Source organism: Sus scrofa, chromosome 10 (genome assembly GCF_000003025.6).
Source record: "Sus scrofa isolate TJ Tabasco breed Duroc chromosome 10, Sscrofa11.1, whole genome shotgun sequence".
Lineage (NCBI taxonomy): Eukaryota > Metazoa > Chordata > Mammalia > Artiodactyla > Suidae > Sus > Sus scrofa.
The window spans coordinates 42740260-42749823 of record NC_010452.4 but is presented as its reverse complement, the minus strand read 5'-3'; the positions used below and the strand labels follow the sequence as shown (position 1 = coordinate 42749823).

Here is a 9564-nt window from a genome sequence, read left to right as displayed (position 1 = left end):
TCTCGATTGGGGGTTTGGGATAGGCATTTGCCTTTCGTATATGGCATGGGTGGTCAACAGGTACCTGCTGTGGAGGTACCCAATATTCTGTGATAGTCTACTCAATATTCTGTGATAACCTATATGAGAAAAGATTCTGAAAAAGATTGAATACGTATAACTGAATCACTTTGTTGTACAGTAGGAATTAACATTGTAAGTCAAATATACTTCTGTGGAATTTTAATGAATAAATTTTTAGATCTATTAAGTACCCACTGCATGCAGGGCCCTTTCCTTGACACCCATGGGGATATAAAGACCCAAATTCTGTCCTTCCAAAATTCAGCATTTCATACTTTTTTTTTCTTTTTGACGTCACAGCTCTCTGCTCAGCTCTTTATTTTTTTTTTAATATATTAAAAAAAATTTTTTTTGTCTTTATAGGGCTGCACCTGCAGCACATGAAAGTTCCCAGGCTAGGGGTCTAATTGGAGCTGTAGCTGCTGGCCTACCCCACAGCCACAGCAATGCCAGATCCGAGCCACATCTGGGACCCACACCACAGCTCACGGCAACACTGGATCCTTAAACTACCGAGTGAGGCCAGGGATCAAACCTGCGTCCTCATGGATACTAGTCAGATTCATTTCCACTGAGCCAGCAGGAACTCCTTAAAATTTTTTAAAAAATAAGTTTTATTTAAGTATATTTAATTTATAAGGTTGTGATAATTTCAGCTGTACAACAAAGCAATTCAGTCATACATATGCACATGTCCATTCTTTTTTGGATTCTTTTCCCACATAGATGATTCCAACATTTGCTACTTAAGGCAAGCAAAGCGAGTTGGGGACAGGAGGAACCTAGGGTTCTTGGTGGTGTGTCCTGTTGGTGCCACAGCCCTTGACACTTTGAATAACAAATCCAAATCCAAGCTGATGCTGATGCAGGTGGCATTTCAGCCACCTGAGAGGCAAGGTCTGGCAACCCCCGCCTCCCCCCTCCTACCATATCCATTACCTCTCCTTGGGCTGTAATGCAAGCAGGCCTTTTGGTGTCTGCCAAAGGCCAGCAGAATCCACTTCAGGTCTGCAGCAGGCACTTTGGGGCTTTAAGTGCAGTCATTTTAAATTCATGATATGCAGAGCTGGCTCGCCAGCCTTCCCAGACCCGGCCTGAGCCTTTGGTAAGAGATGGGAGAAGCCACACCCTTGTGGGCCCGAGAGAGTGATGATTCACCCTGAGCCATTAGGTCGGGCAGGAAACAGCTGATTCTTCTGTTGCTGCTCTAGGCGCGGCCTGCTTCCCTGGCCGGGACTGGTTGCCTTAGGATTTTGGCAGGAGTCTAACTGCCACGCTCCCTCTTTCCTGGGTTCCTCCAGAGAATATGGGGAAGGAAAATTGAGCAATAGGATCAGCTCAACTAGACCAAAAAGAAGGAAACTGATCCAGAGCTTGTAGCTGGATTCCAAACAGAGGCTTTAAAATTGATACGATGGGGGGAGTTCCCATCGTGGTGCAGCAGAAACAAATCCGACTAGGAACCGTGAGGCTCTGGCTTTTATCCCTGGCCTCACTCAGTGGGTTAAGGATCCAGCGTTGCCAAGAGCTGTGGTGTAGGTCACAGACACGGCTCGGATCCCACATCGCTGGGGCTGTGGTGTAGGCTGCAGCTGTAGCTCTGATTTGACCCCTAGCTTGGGAACCTCCATATGACATGGGTGCGGCCCTGAAAAGCAAAAAAATAAAATAAAATTGATATGATGAGGAAGTCAGCCCTGCATCTTTGTGAGAAATGTGTCAATGTTTTTACCTGCTTTGGGTGTTACCTGTAAGAGACCAGTTTCACTTGTCTCTGAGTTACTATACTGAATGTTTCTATGTCATTTTCATGACAGGGCATTTTTGTGGACATGGCCTTTTTGGCACGTGAATATTTGGAACGCTAAGCAATACTTTAACCATAGGTCCAAGCAAAGAGCTGTCATATTAACTTAGTTACATGTTACATATAAATATAGTTATGAGAAATCCCTACTGCAAAAAAGAATATCAAATTGAATTTATTTTTTTGAACTTGTAATATTTTTATGTATTTCTTTCTGTATATTAGGCATTTAATACTATGTAAAATATCAGAATATATTTGAAAAATCAAATAATAGCCTAAAGCATAATTTTCTCCTTTTCTAAAAAAAATTTTTATTAAAGTTGATTTACGCTGTTCTGTCAATGTCTGCTGTACAGCAAAAAAGTGGCCCAGTTATACATATAGATACACTCTTGTTTTTTCAGACTGAATTTAATAACAACTAGGTCTTTAATGCTTACCTTTTATTTTATGATGATAGAAGGTGCTTTCTGTAACTGCATTGCTTTTACTAAACATATTTTAGGAATGGGATATATTGAGATATATTGAGATATATTGTAATATATGTCCCCATACTGCACTACCCAGATATGTGTGTTGAAGAGAACACGTGTTGAATCAGAGTGGTTTAATTCTTGGAGTTGCTGGTTGTGGCTCAGTGGGTTAAGAACCCAACATAATGTTTGCGAGGATGCAGGTTTGATCCCTGGCCTCGCTCAGTGGGTTAAGGATCCTGTGTTGCTGGAAGCTGTGGTATTGGTGCAGGTCACAGATGTGGCTTGGATCTGGCGTTCCTGTGGCTGTGGTGTAGGCTTCGCTGCAACTCTGATTTGACCCTTAGCCTGGGAACTTCCATATGCTGCAGGCGCAGCCGTAAAAAGAAAAGAAAAAAACAAAAAGAATGATTCACTTCTCATTCAGGGATAAAATTGAGTTTCTCACTACAGGGCCCTGTGAGAGGCGAACCTTTTCAATCAACATTCACATAAAGTGGGTTGAAACATTAAGTGCTTGCAACAATGGGCTGTAAAATATTAGGGCACTTGGACACTTTGTTTATTATGACACAGTGCTTACTAGTTAACTCTCAGATGAGAAAGGGTTCTAGTGGTCCAAGGAATAAAGCGTACCTTTTTTTTTCTGCTTTTTTTTTTTTAGAGCCGCATCTGCGGCATGTGGAGGTTCCCAGGCTAAGGATCGAACCCACAACCTCATGGTTCCTAGATGGATTCGTTCCCACTGCACCATTAAAATACAAGAGGAACTCTTGTATTTTAATTTATTTTTATTTTTATTTATTTATTTTATTTATTTATTTATTTATTTTTGCTTTTTAGGGCTGCACCTGAGGCATATGGAAATTCCCAGGCTAGGTGTCGAATCAGGCATAGATAACAGAGGCAGCTTGGATCCAGCATTGCCATGGCTGTGGCATAGGGCTCAACTGCAGCTCCAGTTCAACCACTAGCCCAGAAACTTCCATATGCTGCAGGTGCAGCCCTAAAAAGAAAAGAAAGAGAGAAAAAAAGAGTCATGGTAACCAACCTGACCAGGATCCACGAGGATGCGGGTTGGATCCCTGGCCTCCCTCAGTGGGTTAAGGATCCAGTGTTGCTGTGAGCTGTGGTGTAGTTCGCAGTCCCAGCTTGGATCCTGCATTGCTGTGTCTGTGGTGTAGGCTGGCAGCCGCAGCTCTGATTTGACCCCTAGTCTGGGAACTTTCTTATGCCCTAGGTGTGGCCCTAAAAAGACAAAAAAATAAATAAATAAAAGAAAAAAATTAGAAAGAAAAAAAGCATCATTCACTAGTCACATAAGAAAGCTAGAGTGTTTGACCACAAGAATGAGAAGGGGGAAAAAAATCTGTGAGGATTCATTCCTGCTAAGGGCTGGGAATTACCTGCAGAAAACCGGGCTGATATATTGAGCATCCTGGGAAAGGTGAGACTAAACTTCTAAGAGATTTTTTTGAAATCACAGCTCATTAAGGTAATAACAATCTGGGCACATAGGCCACAAATGTGAGAGCTCCTGGGGGGGAAAAAAAAACCCCTGTATACCTATCAGGTATGGACAGGCTAGTTCTGGCTCTTCCATGATACCTGGCCTACATGACAACCTGGACCACTTCTGCTTAGAAGAAATAAGAGAGGATGACAAACTCAAGTAATGCAGGGATTTGGTGCTTGGACCTGAATCAGAGCTGTCATCAGGATCTCAACCAAGCACCTCTGGGCCATTTGAAGCTGCATTTTATTAATGCCTTTCAAGGAAAGTGCTGGGTGGAGTTCCTGCTGTGGTGCAGTGGGTTAAGGATCAGGCGTTGCCACAGCTGCAGGCTGGATTCAATCCCTGGCCCGGATTCCATATGCTGTGGGTGTGGCCATAAAAATAAGAAGGAAAGGAAGGAAGGACAAATGAAAGGGAGAAAAGGAAGGAAGGAAGAAAGTCCTGGGTGACATTTGGCCGTGTCTAAGTAGGGATGCCTCTTTGACCATCAGCCTTGGAGAGAAGGTTGGACAAAACCTATGGTGGTTTTACATAGCACTTTGGGAGTTGTTTCTTTGCATTGTGAGTTGCATTCTTAATAAATCCTGTTCTCACAAGCATGCTGCTGAGGTTAAGAGAAGAAGGCAGGAAATAAAAGCAGACAAATAGACAAGAGCATAGGAAATGCTACAGGAACTGAGGAATAAGAACCAAGAATGTGGACAGCAATGGTAGCCGAGCAGGGCTGGCGACGGTGGTGCCTGTGGCTACGGCCGGAGACAGCAGTGGTGGCTGTCACAGTGGGCGGCGGGGGCCTGTGACCGGGAGCTGCCACCCCTGGACCCGGGCACCACGAGCCAAGGCCCCCTCACAGGGGAGAGCAGCGAGCCCGAAGCAAAGGTCCTCCACACCAAGCGGCTTTACTGGGCTGTGGTGGAGGCTGTGCATTGACTTGACCTCATCCTTTGCAACAAAACTGCTTATCGAGAATTACTCAGGAGTTGCCGTCATGGCGCAGTGGTTAACGAATCCGACTCAGAACCAGGAGGTTGCGGGTTCGCTCCCTGGCCTTGCTCAGTGGGTTAAGGATCTGTCATTGCCGTAAACTGTGGTGTAGGTTGCAGACGTGGCTCAGATCCGGCGTTGCTGTGGCTCTGGTGTAGGCCAGTGGCTACAGCTCCGATTCGATCCCTACCCTGGGAACCTCCATATGTCACAGGAGCAGCCTTAGAAAAGGCAAAAAGACCAAAAAAAAAAAAAAAAAGTATTCAAACCAGAGAACATTAGCCTCAGGAATAAGCTGCGTGAGCTCTGTGTCAAGCTTATGTTCCCGCACCCTGTGGACTATGGGAGGAAGGCTGAGGAGCTGCTGTGGAGCAAGGTATACTATGAAGTTATCCCACTTATCAAGACTAACAAAAAGCATATTCACAGCTGGAGCACCTTGGAATGTGCCTACAGGACACACCTGGTTGCTGGTATTGGATTCTATCAGCATCTCCTTCTCTATATCCAATAACACTACCAGCTAGAACTGCAGTGCTGCATCGGCGGGACCCATGTCACCGACCCCCTCATAAGATGCAAGAAGCCAGTGTCTGCCTCGGAGAAGGAGATGGATTGGGCACAGATGGCATGCCATTGATGTCTAGTGTACCTGGGGGATTTGTCACGGCATCAGAATGAATTAGCTGGTGTAGACACTGAGCTGCTAGCTGAGAGATTTTACTACCAAGCCCAGTCAGTAGCTCCCCAGATTGCAATGCCCTTCAACCAGCTGGGCACCCTTGCAGGCAGCAAGTCCTATAATGTGGAAGCCATGTCTTGTTACCTGTGCTGCATCCAGTCAGAAGTATCCTTTGAGGGTGCCTATGGGAACCTGAAGCGGCTACATGGCAAGGCAGCCAAGATGTACCACCAACTGAAGAAATGTGAAACTCGGAAACTCTCTCCCAGCAGGAAGCAATGTAAAGACAAAAAAAAGGTTGCTGGTGAACGTCCTGTATCTGCAAAGCCTCCTGCAGCCGAAAAGCAGCTCCGTGAACTCAGAGCTGACGTCACTTTGCCAGTCAGTCCCGGAGGACTTCAACCTTTGTCTCTTCAACCCGCCCTCCTCACCCAACCTCAGCCTGGCCAGTGAGGATGAGGAGGAGTGTGAGAGTGGATATGCCTTCCTCCCAGACCTTCTCATCTTCCAGAAGGTCATCATCTGCCTTATGGGGGTGCACAGCTTGAAGAGCGCAGGATGCAAGCAGCGCCGTGCAGCCATTGCTTTACCCGGCCCTCTTCTCCCACCTCGTCAATCATGTCAACCTACGGCTGCAAGCTGAGCCGGAAGAGGGTGAGAATCCTGATCCAGCATTCCAGAGCAATGGCACAGATGAACCAGAGTCCAAGGAACCCTTGGAGAAGGAGGAGGAGCCGGTCCTGAGCCTCCTCCTGCAGCCCCTCAAGTGGGGAAGGTCAGAAAGAGCCAGAAATTCTCCCACCTCTCCTGCCTCCACCGCCACCGCCACCCACCCAAAGCTGACGATGATAGTGATCTGAGTGAAGGCTTTGAATCCGACTCGAGCCATGATTCTGCCCGGGCCAGCGAGGGCTCCGACAGTTGCTCCGACAAGAGCCTTGAAGGTGGGGGAACAGCCTTTGAGGCTGAGACAGATTCAGAAATGAACAGCCAAGCGTCTCAGTCAGACCTGGAAGATATGGAAGATGAGGAAGGGACTCGGTCCCCAGCCCTGGAGCCGCCTCGGGCCAGGTCCGAGGCTCCCAGATCCCTCAATGGCCCATTGGGCCCCAGCGAGGCCAGCATTGCCAGCAACCTACAAGCCATGTGCACACAGATGTTCCAGACTAAACACTGCTTCCAACTGGGCCCCCCTTCAGCCACCTGCTCCTCCAGCCCCCCACCGAAGCTCCCACCTTGGCCAGCCGCAGGCCCTGTGTCAATGGGGATGTGGACAAGCCTCTGAAGAGGGCTCTGAGTCAGAGGGAAGTGAATCTAGTGGGCGTTCCTGTCGGAATGAGCGCAGCATCCAGGAGAAGCTGCACGTCCTAATGGCTGAAGGCCTGCTTCCTGCTGTGAACGTCTTCCTGGACTGGCTGTGAACCAACGCTGACTTCATCCCTGTGTGTGCACAGAGCTCTCCAAGTCTGTGGAACCGCCTGTCTGTGTGGCTGAATCTGTTGCCAGCTGCTGGCAAACTCCAAGAGTCTGGCCTGGCCCTGTGTCCCGAGGTCCAGGATCTTCTTGAAGGTTGTGAACTGCCTGACCTCCCTTCTAGCCTGCTGCTCCCAGGGGACATGGCACTTCACAACCTGCCTCCCCTCCGGGCTGCCCACAGACACTTGAACGTTGACACAGAGCGGCTCCTGCTTAGTGCCTTAGAGCAGACGAGTGTGCATGTCTGCTGCATCTGCAGCTTTGGCCATTTTGCGGCCAGCCTACAGGGCAGCATCCTGCAGTTCAGCCCAGGGGTCGGCATCTTCATCAGCATCGCCCAGTCTGAGCAGGAGAGCTTGCTGCAGCAGGCCCAGGCCCAGTTCCCCATGGCACAGAAGGAAGCTCGGTGGAATAGGTTAATGAGGAACGTGGCTCAGCTACAACTTCAGCTCGAGGTCTCTCAGCTGGAAGGGAGCCTGCAGCAGCCCAAGGCCCAGTCAGTGACGTCTCCCTACCTCGTCCCTGACACCCAGGCCCTCTGCCACCACCTCCCAGTCATCCGCCAGCTGGCCACCAGTGGCCGCTTCATTGTCATCATCCCAAGGACAGTGATCAATGGCCTGGATTTGCTGAAGAAGGAAAACCCTCGGGCCCAGGATGGGATCTGATCCCGGGAGGCAGAGTTTAAAAAAGGGAACAGGTACATTCGCTGCCAGGAAGAGGTGACATAAGCTTTGAGCGGCATAAGCTGAAGAAGCAGGATGCAGATGCTTGGACACTCTATAAGATCCTGGGCAGCTGCAAACAGCTGACTCTGGCCCGGGGGCGGAAGAGGAGGACCCAGGCGGCATGGTGACCATCATCACAGGCCTTTCTCTGGACAACCCTGGCGTGCTCTCAGGCCCTATGCAGGCAGCCTTACAGGCCGCCGCACCTGCCAGTGTGGACATCAAGAATGTTCTGGATTTCTACAAGCTGTGGAAGGAGAAGGGTTGAGACCGACCCCCAGGCCCTGCAGCGGGGCTGACGCCAGAGCTCTCCTGCCCTCCCTGGCAGCCAGGAGCACCACCTGTAGTCATCCCAACACACGCAGACTCGAGCACGCACACAGGAAGGAAGCCCAGCTGCATACAGGCTGCGAGGAGGGCCCAGGAGCCAGCTGGGAGGGCGGGGTAAACCCTGTGGCCAAGACTACGTCAGGAAGGCCAGGAAAGCGCTTGGAGCAGGAGAGGCCTATGGGCCCCCAGGCAGCCCTCCTGCCTCAGCCCCTTGCTTTTCCCAGGGACAGGTGGCACCCACGGGTGTCTGTGTTTCATCGGAGTGCTTCCTGGGCCTCTGAGGGGAAGGGACAGCAGAAGGGGCCCTTCTTCTTCACCCAAGATGCAGGGTGGTTGGTGCCAGGAGTATGGGCCCTCCAGCTCTGGGGTCAGAGTGGGTAATACCAGCTATCTGGGTGGTTCTCTGCAGACCCCCAGCCCCTTCTTATCTCCCTTTGCAAAGGCTGGGCAGCTCTGGAGCCTGGGGGACTCTGAGAGAATAGAGGCCTGGAGCTGGCTGCACTGACAGCAGGGCGGGGCTTAGATCCCTCCTCCTGCTGCAGGGGCCGCCACACACGTGTTGCCCCACTGCTGATTTCTCTCTGCCTCCTTCTGTGTCCAGGGCAGGGAGCTGCCCACGATGGCTGCAGGCCGTCTGGCCTTTTATGCCAGTGAGAGCTTCTGTGCCCACCAACCCCATGGTCACTGCGCTTTGTGCTCTGGGCTGCTGTGCTGGGATGCCAGTAGGAGGACAGCAGGGCACTGTTGGAGGCCACCCCCCTCCCCCTTACTCCCTAAGGAAGGAGAGGCCCCTTGAAGCTGCCTGGCCCAAGGCCCTCTGTCCTGCTGGGCTTCCCTACTTTTTCCTTCCCCAGGACTAAAGGCCTGGAGAAGCTGAGCAAGGGGCCAGCTTTTGGAATGTTGAGGTGAACGTGGGAGCAGAGATCATGAATAGCTCAGGGCAGTGAGTGGAGCAGCAAGAGTGGGGCTGCATGTGGGAGGCTCTGGCCAGGATTACCTCAGCCCCACCTCTTCAGACTGCATGTGTAGCTGAGGGCCGGGGTCTCAGCTCTACTGTCCCCAACCCCAGCGCTAGCCTAGCTTCCCAGGCTGTTCTCAGAGGAGAGCAGGCTTCCTGAGGCCTTCCTCTAGGACAGCAAGTCTGGGACAACCTGGGAGGAGTGGGGTCACTCCCACTTCCAGTTCCTGACAGAGACTGAGACTAAAGCATCACTTAATAAAGACCCCCCCCCCGGGAGTTCCCATCGTGGCGCAGTGGTTAACGAATCTGACTAGGAACCATGAGGTTGCAGGTTCGATCCCTGGCCTTGCTCAGTGGGTTAATGATCTGGCATGGCTGTGAGCTGTGGTGTAGGATGCAGACACGGCTTGGATCTGGCATTGCTGTGGCTCTGGCGTGGGCCAGTGGCTATGGCTCCAATTGGATCCCTAGCCTGGGAACCTCCATATGCCGTGGGAGCGGCTCAAGAAAAGGCAAAAAGACAAAAAAAAAAAAGTAG

The 9564-nt window shown here is 50.4% G+C and overlaps 1 pseudogene; it reads left to right on the top strand.

The window, feature by feature from the left end:
- On the top strand, positions 5074-8504 carry LOC100521034 (annotated as a pseudogene).